The sequence below is a fragment of the Myotis davidii genome, unplaced genomic scaffold, assembly GCF_000327345.1.
Source record: "Myotis davidii unplaced genomic scaffold, ASM32734v1 scaffold44, whole genome shotgun sequence".
In the NCBI taxonomy this organism is placed as follows: domain Eukaryota; kingdom Metazoa; phylum Chordata; class Mammalia; order Chiroptera; family Vespertilionidae; genus Myotis; species Myotis davidii.
The window spans coordinates 3248483-3262615 of record NW_006299705.1 but is presented as its reverse complement, the minus strand read 5'-3'; the positions used below and the strand labels follow the sequence as shown (position 1 = coordinate 3262615).

General features: G+C 40.7%; 1 protein-coding gene and 1 long non-coding RNA gene across 2 annotated transcripts in view; one reads left to right on the top strand and one right to left on the bottom strand.

The window, feature by feature from the left end:
- Nucleotides 1-10518, top strand: part of LOC107184949 — a 22289-nt gene extending 11771 nt beyond the window's left edge. Inside the window, exon 3 of the long non-coding RNA XR_001515854.1 lies at nt 10326-10518. This is a non-coding gene — a long non-coding RNA (uncharacterized LOC107184949). The remainder of the gene's footprint in view (nt 1-10325) is intronic.
- Nucleotides 1-14133, bottom strand: part of IQGAP2 (IQ motif containing GTPase activating protein 2) — a 240154-nt gene that overhangs the window by 221134 nt on the left and 4887 nt on the right. The gene's annotated exons all lie outside the window — the stretch shown is intronic.

The following is a 14133-nucleotide window of genomic DNA, read 5'->3' as shown; positions in this document are numbered from 1 at the left end:
GTAGGGCGGGGGGGGGCAGGGAATCAACTGAGGTTCACACACTTAAGAACAAAATCAGCATGTCACCTCCACACCTAACCTCAAGTCCAGGCCAAATGAAAACACTGAGCCTGCTCATTTTATTACATAAGGTTGCTCTGCATTTTCTCTTGTTTCTGCAGCTGTACACAATGAATCTTCCTGTGAATGAAATTTAGAAGATGCTTGCCAGGACAGAAAGAGAGCATCCTTCCGGGCCTTCGTAACTGTAGAGACATTGTGTTTAGTCCCGGGTATTAAAATGCTGATATCGGGCCCATTCCCATCTTCTCTCTGTTTGTACCACCCACCCCCCTCCTCCCTTCAGCTCCACCCTTTTAAAATTAAGCATTGTGGACAGGTCTTCATTTAACTCTGTTGAGTCTAAAAATAAGACAGCCAATTTTGTCCCAGTCCATCATTAAGTCCTTTATTAAGTAAGAGAAAAGCACAAAAGCTGCTCACAGAAAGGCCTATTGACCAGAGGTGACTTTCTGATCACTTTATCAGCAACCTTTCTGGTTACCTAACTTCATAGACAAAACAAGAGATCAGAGGCAGAGGATGAAGTGGCTGGCGTCACCATTTCTCCTCCACAACCTCTCCCCACAAAGATGCTGTATGATCCACTCACCTTGAGAAAGGTGAGGAGGGTGCATGTACAGCTAAAAACAGAAGAGGCCCTGGCCAGGTGGCTCCGTTGGTCAGAGCATTGTCTACATACACCAACCAAGGTTGCAGATTCAATCTCTGGTCAAGGCACATTAAAAAAGCAGCCAATGAATGCATAAATAAGTGTAACAACAAATTGATCTCTCTCTCTCTCTTTTTCCCACCCCAACTCCCTTCCTTCCTCTATCTAAAAACAAATCAATTAAAAATTATTAAAAACAGAAGAGAGTACATTGCATGCCACTTAGTATTCCCTTAAGTCTGTTAGCAAGTTCATTTTTGTTCCAAACGTGAATATGGGAAGAAAATTAAGGGAGAGTAAACTCAAGTTCACCTCATTGATGAATTCTCCATTTTGACCCCCTTAGAGCTTTACTCTGCTTCCAATGAACTTTGAGATCACTACATCATGCACTCAGGCAAATCGACCTGCCCACTCTGTGCCAGGCCCCGGGGGTACAGTCAGAGCTCCCTGACAGCTGGGGAAGGACAGCATGTAGTAAAAGTTACCATAAACGGGATTACATGCAATGAAAGCGGGACAAGGACCTAAGGCAAAACCGAGAAGGGAATGATTAACCACAGGAAGACTTCAAAGCGTAAGACAAGGGTGGGCTGCTGTGCAAGGCAGGAGGTGCCATCCCATCCTATTGGCCATGTGGAGCCAGTAAAGATTTTTAGCAGGAAAGACTTGATCAAACTTGACTTCCTGGCTTCTCCCTGACCATATAATGACCCCTAAGTATGATCTGGAGACAGAAAATTAATGTTCTTCAGCCAAGGGTTGACCAGGAGACAGCACCTAGTATATTACCAAAGCAGGCTCAGGACAGTGTCAGCACGTTTGTCCAGCCACAGGCAGAACCCTGCGTGCTTCACGAAATCAACTGCATGGATCACAACCAGCATTTTCTGAGAAAATAAATTAGAGGGGAGCAGTAATGGTCACCGCATGCTGCACTGGTAACGTGAAGTGCTGCTTTGTGAATGTTGTTTATAGTAGTTAGACATACATGCACACTTCGTCACACAGATAGCCGGGAACATGATATAAAACTTTTACTCTGGGTCACATGGGCTTAAAGTGTACGGGACAGCTAATGAGTTAGTAATAAATTAGTAACAGAAGATCTCTAATGGGCACCCTACATTGGTAAATAAATCTAAGCTTGTTTTTGCAGTGGTTTCAGCCTCCTACTAACTCTGAGAGAAGTGCTGACCCGTAAACACTCTTGGATACAGTAATTCATCTCACTCCTCTCTAGACACACTCCAAACCTACCACCTCCTTCTGATGAGCCTCTGAAACTCCTGACCTGTTGTAAAATGTAATTCTTCTATATTCTCAACTTCTTGTTTATACTTTCCCCACCTAGTTGTCTTAGTGGAAATCTGGCTTTTCCTCTCATAAGCCAGGGATGGTCATTCCCCAAGTTTCCTTAACTCACAGCCCAAAGAAGATAGGGTCATAACCATTCCAGTCGGACTTCCTTTCTTCCAGGCCATGCCCTATCAGCTCTGTTCCAAGTCCTCTCCCCCCACCTCACTCCTATCTCACTCAAACCTTGTCACTCTTTTCCTGATCTCTAGGATTCTCTTTTCTTGCCACAGTCACTGTGCTCCTGCCATACTGACCCCTGCTAGGAGGCTTCAAGAATGTGGATGACCTTGGGAACACCTAAGGTGTAGTTTAAATAATTCCTCCTTTATCTGAAGGCTTCACCACTTCAAGCCCCACCATACCTTGGACCTTATCACTTCCCAAAAATATTCCACCCTTGAGATCTAAGCTTCCAAATCTCTGACTGTAGCTTTCTATTTAACCACTTCTCTACTTCCTTATTCTTATTGGTCCTGCCCTTCATCCTCATCATAGGTGGTTCCTGATTCCCCATCCATTGCCCCACTCCATCTTCTTCATCTGGCTTCACAAGCCTCCTTATGCAGATGGGACCTCAAGGCGATGCTCACATTAACACCCCAGGGTCCTTGTTTCCATGACTTTGTCAGAGCTAATAGCCAACTGCTGAGCCTAGTTAGTTACCCCATTCACCTTTTTCATCTTTTTGGAAAAACTCACATGAGAATGCTGATTGATTCCACAAGGAAAAATCTTCAAAATTGCTCAGGCTTGTGGGTAGAGGCATGGGTGAAAAGAGGAAGGGGTATGTAGTCAACAATACTGTGGTATGGTAAGTTTACACTGTGACAGGTGATTACTAGAACAACTGGGGTGATCACATTGTCAGGTATAAAAATGCTGAATTGATATATATTGTACAACTGAAAGTAATATAACCATTATAAGATTGTATACCAACTATACTTAAAAATAAATAAATAAGTAAAAATGAAAACAAACAAAAAAACTGCCCAGGCTTTCTATCCAACCCTGGCTGATGCACTATCATTTCTGCTACAGCAGCTGTTTCATTCCGGCATCCTCCCATCCTCCTCTCCTCAGCATAAGACAATCCTCGGTACCCTTCCTCTCCCCCTCGCATGTTCTTTTCATCTGAGCTGGGGTGGAAACACCGGAGCTGCTGAGACGGCATCAGTCATAGATGCTGCTCCTTCCCTCCTGAGAGTGTAATGCTTGCACTTCAGTGCGCATCAATGTTCACCCGAGAGATCTGTTGCAATGCAGACCCCAGAGCCCACTTCACAGAGATGGATTTGCAGGGACTGGAGTGAACATGAGAAGCCTGCATTTGCACAAACACCCCTGTGACCCTGATGCAGGTGGTGAATGAATTTGAGAATCACTGTCCAAAGTCACTCTTTCACTCAGATGACGTAGCTGCCTCAACTTTTGCCCTGTGAAATATCGGAGGCGGAAACATGTATATCACAATTACTGAAGCAAAAAAAAAACCCTCAACATTTAAGTCAAACAAGACTGAATGAGGAGAGTAAGAAAATGACGAGAACTGTTCATTCTTGAATTCCTGTCCTGGCACTTAAACAGATTCAAGTTACTTGGCAAAAAAATAAAAGATATATGACAATGGCTAACTCCCTCCACACTATGAATTCAATATGTAACTAAAAGTAAACTTAAATTGAATTTATCAAAGAACATATGTTTAACATTTTTCTTCTTTTTATAATTTCACCATTGATCTTCTGACTAATACTTTTTCTAATCAACATGACTTAGAGAGAATCACGAGAGCAAAGAGCAATCGTCAGTCAGGAGACCTGTCTTCTAACCCAAAACCTACCACTAACCCCATGGATTAGGAGTTGATGAACTTCTCTGCGCTTTGGTGTACCCATACACAAAATGAGGACTTGCACTCTGTGAGAGGAAAGTAAGTGTTCAGACCAAAAGAGCAAGGGAAGAACGTTCTTCATTCTACAAATGGAAGGGAAAAAAATCATTCTGTGACAAAACTTATACAAATGTTTTCCCCCTGCCAGTCCCCCCCTTCCAGTCCCTCTATGCCTTGGAAAAATGACACTTTTTTATGACTTTTAAGCATCTCAGCATGGAGCAGCATCTGGTGGTGAGGTTCATACAGGAAGGAAGAGACCTCTGCGGTGTTTGCTATTCATACCTTTTGATGTCTCAACAAAAAAGCAAAGCATCCTTCCAAACCAGTCATCATAGTGGCAGAACCAAAAAGACAATGGATAAATTGAATGTAGAAATCAGAGCTAACCAAGAAGAAGCACCAAAAGTATCTTGGGTAAAAAGAGAATAAAGTCTACATCACGGAAAAGGGCAAATTCCTACTAAAAATTTTAAAAGACTAATAGAAAAAAGACAGAGAAAGAAAGAGACAGAGGAAGGGAGGGAGAACACAGGCAAATTCTTCCCAGAACTACCAGTTATAGTGACAGTTAAAACAAAAACAAACAAGCAACCAACAGAAAAGAGATGGGCGGGGGGTTGGGGAGGGGAAGGAAACCAAAAAATGACAATGGATAGTTATGTTGTGCTAATTTCCCCAAAACTCAGGTAGTGAGAACTGATCAAGAGCCATGACAAAGTTAGTCCACATAGAATCTGCAAACCAAGACCACAAAACCAAAGTTTTGAATTTACAATACAGACATAATCAAAACACATCAAGAAGAGTCAGTTTTGAAGTACACAGGCTTTGAAGTCAGATAGACCTGGGTTGGATTAAGTCATCTGTTAGCTGTGATCTTGGATAAATTACTTAAGTTTTTCCAGGATTTGGTTTCTTTGTCTATAAAATGGGGATAACCCTGTGTTGAGTGCTTGGGTACCTTGGCTGGTGAAAGGACAATCATGTGATAACCTTTGTAGTCAAGTACATTTGAAATCATGGAAAATTCCAAACCTCTTTCAGCTCTCCCACTTCGATGAGCCTGAGAAACAAGTATGAACTCTTTGGCTGGAGATGATTAATATCAATTATTTTAAAATACCAGCATTCTGAGAAGTTAAGCTTTTATCTGTCAGATCACAGCTGATTGGTACCTGTCCAACACATACCCAAGACTAGAATACAAACTATGTGAAACTAAGATCAAAAAGTCTCCCAACGGCAGGCTCAGCTGATGGAGACCACACAGTGTGTCCCACTGAGTCAGATAAGCAGTGCCTGGATCTGTCCCAAAGCATCTGACCTCCCAAGGCCTGTTCTCCACATCCAATCCCTTGCCAAATGCTGTGACTTCTCCCTTTACATCCATAATATCTGACCCTTTTACTCCAGGCTCCATGGCACAATTCCTGGTCACCACCCAGCTGGACCTCAGTACCAATGTTTCCCACAAGGCCCAGCTGCAAGCACCACAGCCTGGCTAGCTGGTACCGTATCTCCTTAGGTGCCATGGAGACACCCATTAAGACCACATCTCATCCTCTCTTAGGTTACACCTGATGACCCCATTCTCCTTGAAGGTTACTCCCTGTCCCTTCTGGTGGGATGTCCCTGTGGTGTGACAGCCCTGGCCCACCAAAAAGGTCCTAGACCTCTCCGGCATATGGTTCTCCCAGGGCAAGCTCACCCAGGAGCCAAACCCTGAGAAGGACCCCTGCTCTCAACCCAGCTATGCCCCCTATGCCACCAGCCTGCCAGCCGCTGTTCAGAACAAACTTACACTTCATCTTATTTCCTTGGACAGCAGAAGTGAGGTCAGTGGCAGTAAGAGAGCAAGGAGAAAAATGCAGTTACCTTAGAAACAGCAAAACTATTTATGCTTAGAAGATGCAGTTAAGAATTTCTTAAAATTTCATTAATATTTTGGGTAGAGCAATGACATGTCTTACTTAATGAATTGATTACTAAGAAAGACATTTTCCTCCAAATTCCAAGTTTCTAGCAGCACTGCGTATGAGCACAGCCCTGGGCGGCAAACTTGGAAATAAGGACAGGGAAGTCCCAGGGCATAGAGGAAATCTAAAGAATTTCCCAGTCATAGATTCTTTTTCTTAAAGTAATCACAAATACTCAGTGGTAAGCCAATACACACTCAATAGGTCTCACTTGCTGAAACATTTCCAACACTTCTTTCAAATCCAATTCTCAAGTCACTAGTCACACACCCACTTAACCATGGGGATAGGTCCTGAGAAATTCATTCGGCTGTGGGCAAATTTCATTGTTGGGAACACCATGAGCACCCTTACACAAACCTAGAAGGTATAGCCTATGGCTGTAATTGGATGAGCTGTACTTCTCTTAGGCTGGCAGTCAGGGGGTTTGTTTACACCAGCCCTGACAGATGGCTTTTCTTTTTGTAATGCAAGGCCTGATTTTAGTCTTGATTGGCAAGGCACCCACTCCAAGGAAGACTATCTAGAATAAATACATTGCCAGCCACACACTAAAGAGTCAGGCGGCACCCCTGCACCCCACTGAGGCACCTTTGGTTTAAACATCTTGGTTGATTTTGATAACTGACCATTTGGGCTACTAGGTTTTTCCCTTTCCCATGCTTTAAATTCTCACTCTTCTGTTTTAAATTCATCAATAAGAGCCCAGGAACCCCCAGCCATCTCCTACCCCCAATCCCAATAAAATCAGAACCCCAGGCTCCTGCACTATGTATTTCTTTGCCCTCAACCTTGACATGTGCCCCCTGGAGTACCTAGGGTCTGTAAGTAGTAAACTTTTTCTTCTTCAGAACCTCCTGATGGCTATCACTAAAGGGCATCTTGCAATCATAATAAAAACCACAAGGGTCAGTCCAGTGTTAACACTGGTTTAGCAAGGAGAGATGTCTGTGGAAACCACATAGGTGAGTGCCCCCAGGCATTTTTAGCCATCGCATTGCTACTGCTAGACTGAGACCTGCACAACACAGTAATCCGCTGCTCTAAAACATTTCCAAGGCTCTGATGCCACTAGGCACTCAGCAAGAGGAATTTTTCAGCTCCGCTGTGTACAGTCTTATGGGACCACCATTGTACATGTGGTCTGTCATTGATGAAAACGCTGTGATGCGGCACATAGCTATACCAGGTAAGGCCAGAGCTTGAGGTCTGATCTAATCAATGAGGTGTCTGTCCTTTTGGTATCTGAGTTGTAAGCACTGAAACAAAAGGAATCACGCCTGTGTTTTGTTTCCTTTCTAGAGTGCATACAAAACTGTCCCAGACTCACTAATACCGAAAATAGCTTGGCTCACATAAAAAAAAGCCCCTTTGAAGATAATATTTCTAAACAAGCCCATCAGCAAGGGAAGGCTTTTTTGCTTTGTTTATTTTCAGAGGTAGGACAGAAAAAGAAAGCACAGCAAAAGATTTGTATGCATTTTTTCTTTCCTTAAAAAAAGGGGGGGGGATATAATATTTCAGGAACTTTCCTTGGGGAACACAATAGCAGCTTCATTCATAACTATTCGCTCAACTGTGATTTACAAATTCCCTCTCCATTTCTTGCCAAGATCCCTCTCCCATCCCCTGACCTTCATAATAGCTGCAGTTGGATTTCCTTCCTCAATTCAGTTTTCCCAAAGAGAACTCTCTATCTTAAAATTGCACAGTTGTCCTAAAAGTCTAAACAAAGGAAGTTCATAAAATAGATTAATTTTCATTATTCAAATATATTTTGCAGAGCTAACCTGCAATCTACTCAGCAGTACTAATTCCTCTAGAAAATTAACTCCTATAGTTTAAACAGTGAAATTTCTGGCATCCAAGAGAAACTTTCAAAGCCCATATGAGTAGCAGACTTGTCTACACAGCCTCATTTCAGCAAAATCACCACAGCAAAGAAACTATCAACTTAGCTTTCAGGGCCTACCCAAGAAGAAAACTTAAAAGTCCACTTAGTGTTATTTAAAATGGTAGAGGAACGAAAAGCTTAGCTTAAAAAGCTCACGATTCAAAAACATCACAGCATAAATAACCTAGTACCTTAATCATTTAGACTTGGTTTGGTTTCTGACAGTAACAAAAAGGATTTCCTCTACCCCCTCGTCCCCCCAGCAAATGCCCTTTCATGGGTCAATTTCAAAAGGATATGTACACACCATGTAAAAGGCAACTTCTAAGGTGGCCTCCAGGTGGCCCAGCCTTCTAGAATTCATGCCCTTATATAATTGCCCCTTGCGCATAGGCTGTATTTAGTAATTTGATTCTAATGAATAAAATTCACCAGACTTTGGAATGCCGCTTCTGAGAACAGGTTACAGAAAGACTCTGGCCTCCGTTTTACTTGCCTTTTCTTGGTCTCGTTGGCTCCCTCTGACGGAAGCCACTACCATGTTGGGAGCTGCCCTACAGAGAGACCCATATGTCAAGGAACTGAGGAATGCCTCTGGCCAACAGCAGCGAGAAATGAAGTCCCCAGTCCAAACGCCCACAGGAACGGAATCCTGCCAACTCCATGAGTGAGCTTGGAGCCCGTCTGCCTTGCCTGAAGCTTGTGTGAGACTGAGAGCCAGAGGACCCACGGCTAAGCCCAGATTCCTGACCCTCCAAAATCATGACATAAATGTTTGTTGTTTTAAGCCCCTAAGTTTTAGAGTAATTTGTTACACAGTCAAGGATAACTGATACATATGCCAGACATGCTCTCCCTCCCAACACAATTATGATTAGCTCCTCATGACATCATCTAAACCCTTTTGCCTATGGAGGAACACACCCCTAGGGTGCAGAGTCACTTTACAAAACAACTTTCTCTCTTTTTGGGCCATAAAAGTATGCCTTTTTCATTTGCCTCTCCTTGCCCTTAATATTAGTACTGTGATACTTAACAAATCTATATGCACAGGCTTCATAATTTTATAAACTATGAGCAATAATTTCAGCCATAAATCATATTAATACACAGGTTACCTCATCCTCTTTTCATTCATTCATTCATTCACTGGAAAATACTCTATGCCATTCTCTGGATATATTCTAATTCACTGTGGTATTATTAAATTATCTAGGATTCTCAGCTTCATAACCCATTACATACAAGGCAAGAAGGACTTGTATCACCTAACTGCAATATAGAATTTTCCACTGAGACAATGGTTAAATTTTACCTTTAGACTGATAGTCTAGTCAAATCACCCAGAATCCTGTCTACCATGAATCTAACCCATATTCTACTTGTTACCTCCAGGAGAACCAAAATGTGAGAAATGGACTACAATAAATCCTTATTAGTAACAAATGATAATCCAAGGCTGAGGATTAAGTAATTCATTCAAGTATGTGAAGGATCTGATGTCATGAGACCTTATGTAACAGGAGTATTTGACCTAGATGGGGATGTCAGGGAGAGAAGGACTCACTGCAAAAGTGAGCTGCGATCTGAACACTGAGAAGAGTCCGACTAGATAAAGAATAGGAAAAAGGTCCTGTGTGGGAGGGAACATGGAAATGAAAGGGGGTCAGTGTGGCTGGAACACAGAACAGAAAACAGGGCACAACATGAAACTGGAGAGGCTGTGAGGACTGGATTATGTGGAGCCTATAAATGAGCTTGGTCTTTTTTTAAAATTTTATTTTATTGTTTAAAGTATTAAAAATAGTAGTACATATGTCTCCTTTTTTTCCCCATTGACCTTCCCCCCCCCTTACCGTCCCCCCCGAGATCATATGGTATTTTTCTTTCACTGCCTGGCTTATTTCACTTAGCATAATAATGAGCTTGGTCTTTATCCTAAGAATATTGAGAAGTAATTGGCCACAACAGATCAGGTTTTGAAAAGAGTCATCTGACTATGATACAGATAAAAGACTGAAGGGGACCAGAGAAATGTGGAAACCAATTAGAGACCACTGCAGTAATCTACCAAGAGATGTTAAAAGCCTTCAGGAATTTGGTGGTGGGATAGAGAGGTGAACATCTGAGAGATATTAGGATGAAGATGGGCTAGAAACAGGGAGATGCTCACACATGCACATACAGAGAGATTAACAGAACAAACAAAGGTCAAGGAAAGAATCTGAAACTCTTGAGTAAAAGCTTTAACCAAATAGTGAGCTTTTCTGAGCATAACATTATTAGTTGCTTGATCTTCAGCTTCCAAGATGACCCTACAATGCATGCTCCAAAAACATCTGTAAAATGAATAGTGTTTAGATACCTCACGTATCTTAGGAATACCTTCTATATGCATTTTATCTGCTCAATACCACTTAATCTTATTTCACAGCTTTACTATTTTCCTCTCCAAGTCAGTCTGATCAAAGGAACTTTAAATGACAGCTTTAATGAGATACAATTTATATACCACACAATTCATCCTTTTAAAGTATGTAATTCAGTAGTTTTTAGTATACTTATAGAATCATGAAACCATCCTACAGTCATTTTTAGAGCCTTTCTGTCCCTGCAACAAGAAACTCATACACATTATCAATCACTCCCCCATCCACCTATCCCCTAGCCCAGTGATGGCGAACCTATGACACACGTGTCAGAGGTGACATGCGAACTTTTTTCGGTTGATTTTTCTTTGTTAAATGGCATTTAAATATATAAAATAAATATCAAAAATATGTCTTTGTTTTACTATGGTTGCAAATATCAAAAAATTTCTATATGTGACACAGCACCAGAGTTAAGTTAGGATTTTTCAAAATGCTGACACGCCGAGCTCAAAAGGTTCGCCATCACTGCCCTAGCCTTTAATATTAGGCAACAACTATCTATTTTTTGTATCTAAATATTTGCCTGTTCTGGACATTTCATGGATTTCCTGCCCTAGCCGGTTTGGCCCAATGAATAGAGCGTCAGCCTGTGGACTAAGGGTCCCAGGTTCGATTCAGGTCAAGGGCACATGCCTGGGTTGTGGGTTTGATCCCCAGTAGGGAGCATGCAGGAGGTACCCAATCGATGACTCTCTCTCACCATTGATGTTTCTATCTCTCTCTCCCTTTCCCTTCTTCTCTGAAATCAATAAATATATTTAAATGGATTTCCCATATGTCCCTGCCCCCACACAAGCATAGTATCTCCTATTATCAATATCCCCCACCAGAGTGGAACATTTGTTATAACTGATGAACCTACATGAACACATCCCAATCCCCCAAAGACCACAGTTTACACTATAGTTCATCTTGGTGTCATACATTATATGGCTTTGGACAAATATATAATAATATTTATCTACTGTGGTATCATACAGAGTATTTTCACTGCCCTAATAAACCTTTAGATTCTGTCCATTCAACTTCCTTTCCACAGTCACTGATGTGTTGTGTCCATAGTTTTGCCTCTTGCAATAATGTCATATAGCTGGCATCATATCGGATGTAGCCTTTCAAGATGGGATTCTTTCACTTCATAATATGCACTTAAGGCTCTTCTTTGTCTTTTCTTTTTGCATGGTTGATAGCTCATTTCTTTTTTAGTGATCAAGAGTATTAAGCCCTAACTGGTTTGGCTCAGTGGATAGGGCATCGGCCTGCAGACTAAAGAGTATTTCACTCTCTGCCTGTACCATAGTTTATTGATCTATTCACCTAATGAAGGACATCTTGGTTGCTTTAAAGTTGTGGCTATTATGAAAAAAAAGCTTCTATAAACATCCATGTACAACTTTTTGTGTGGACATACACCTTCACTCTGTTGGGTAAAGAGAAACAGTACAATTGCTGGATCATATAGTCAGAGTATGTTTAGTTCTGTAAGACATTGTCACACTGTCTTCCAAAGTGGATGTACTGTTTTGCATTTCCACAAGCAATGAATGAAAGCTCTTGTAGCTCCACATCCTTGCTAGCAGTTGGTGTTGTCAGTGCTCTAGATTTTGCCTATTCTTACAGGTGTTTAGTGATATCTCATTGTTGCTTTATTTCCAGAAGCTGCGGGACTTGTCTGTGCCGGGGCATTCACAGTGTCTTTCCTATGTTTGCCATTTGTATGTCTTCTTTGATGAGGTGTCAGGTAAAATATCTTTGGCTCATTTTTTAATCGGGTTATTTTCTTATTATTGAGTTTTAAGAGTTCTTATATATTTTGGGTAACATTCCTTTCTCTCAGTCTGTAGCTTTTTTCATTCTCTTGACACTTGTCTTCTGTAGAAAAGAAATTTTTAATTTTAATGAAACCCGACTTATCAATTCTCTCTCTCATGAATCATGCCATGGGTGCTATATCTTAAAAGCCATTGCCATAGTTAAGTTCTAGGTTTTCTTTTTTTGTTACCTTTAAGGAGTTTCATAGTTTTGTATCGTATACATAGGTCTGATCTACTGGAGTTCATTTTTGTAAAGGTATTAAGGTTAGTGTCTAGATCAGCCGTGGGCAAACTACGCCCCGCGGGCCGGATCCGGCCTGTTTGAAATGAATAAAACTAAAAAAAAAAAAAAAGACCATACCCTTTTATGTAATGATGTTTACTTTGAATTTATATTAGTTCACACAAACACTCCATCCATGCTTTTGTTCCGGCCCTCTGGTCCAGTTTAAGAACCCATTGTGGCCCTCGAGTCAAAAAGTTTGCCCACCCCTGGTCTAGATTCATTTTTCACATGTGGATGTCCAGTTGTTCCCGCACATTTTGTTGAAAAGACCAGCTTTGTTCCATTGTATTGCTTTGCTCCTTTAAAAAAAAATCAATTTACTATATATACCGGGGTCTATTTCTGGGCTCTGTATTCTGTTCCATTGATCTATTTGTCTATTGTTCCAACAATGCTACACTCTCTTGATTACTGTAGCTTTATAATAAGTTTGAAGTTGGGTCTTCCAACCCTGTTCTCCTTCACTATTGTGTTGGCTATTCTGGTTCTTTTGCTTCTCCATATAAACTTTTAAAACAGATTTTAATATCTACAAAATAACTTGCTGGGATTTTTTTTTAATCCTCACCCAATGATATTTTTCCCATTGATTTTTTTTTTTTTTTAGAGAGAGAGAGTAAAAGGGAGAGGGAAGAGACAGAGAGAGACGGCGTTGGGGGGGCGGACATCGAGGTGAGAGACACATAATCATGTCACCTGTGAACAAAAACAGTTTATCTTCTTTTCTAATAAGTATACTTTTTGTTCCCTTTTCTTATTTTATTGCATTAGCTCAATCTTCCAGTATAATGCCGGAAAGGAGTGGTGAGAGGAGGCATCGTTACCTTGTACCCGATCTTAGTGGGAAAGCTTTGAGTTTCCCACCATTAAGTATGATGTTAGCTGTAGGTTTGTTGTAAAGCAGCCTTAATCCAGTTGAGGATGTTTCCCTCCATTTTTAGTTTACGAAGTATTTTTTTTTATCATAAATAGGTATTGTATTTTTTTCCCAAATGGTATTTCTGCATCTACTGAAATAATTATGTTATTTTTCTTATTTAACCTGTTGATGCGATGGATCACATTGATTGATTTTCAAATGTTGAACTAGCCTTGCATACTTGGGCTAAATCTCACTCGTGATCTATATAGTTCTATACATTACTAGTTTTGATTTGCTAATATCATTTTTTATAGCTGAATAATGTTTCATTGTATGGATATACCATATTTTGTTCATCCATTCATCAGCAGATGGACATTTGAGTTGTTTCCAATTTTGCTCTTATGAATAATGTTTCAGTGAGCATTTTGTGCAGGTTTTTATATGGACACAGACAGAGATTTTCAATTTTCTTGGGTATATACCTAGTGATGGAATTGCTGGATCATTTGGTAACTCAATATTTAATTTTTTGAGGAGGTGCTAGACTGTTTACAAAATAACTGCACCATTTTACAATCCAACCAGCAATGTATGAGAGTTCTAATTTCTTTCCATCCTTGTAAACATTTGTTATTATCAACCTTTTTTATTATAGCTATCCTAATTTGAAGTGGTATCTCATTGTAGTTTTGATTTGCATTTCCCTAATGGCTGATGGTTAAGCATTTTTTCACTGTCTTGATAGTATTCTTTAAATCAAAAGGTTTATCTACACTAATAAAAGAGAAACAAGGTAATTGGCGTACGACCACTACCCTTTTCACTGGCTGGTCAGGGCGATATGCAAATTAACTGCCAACTAAGATGGCGGTTAACCGCCAACTAAGATGGCGGTTAA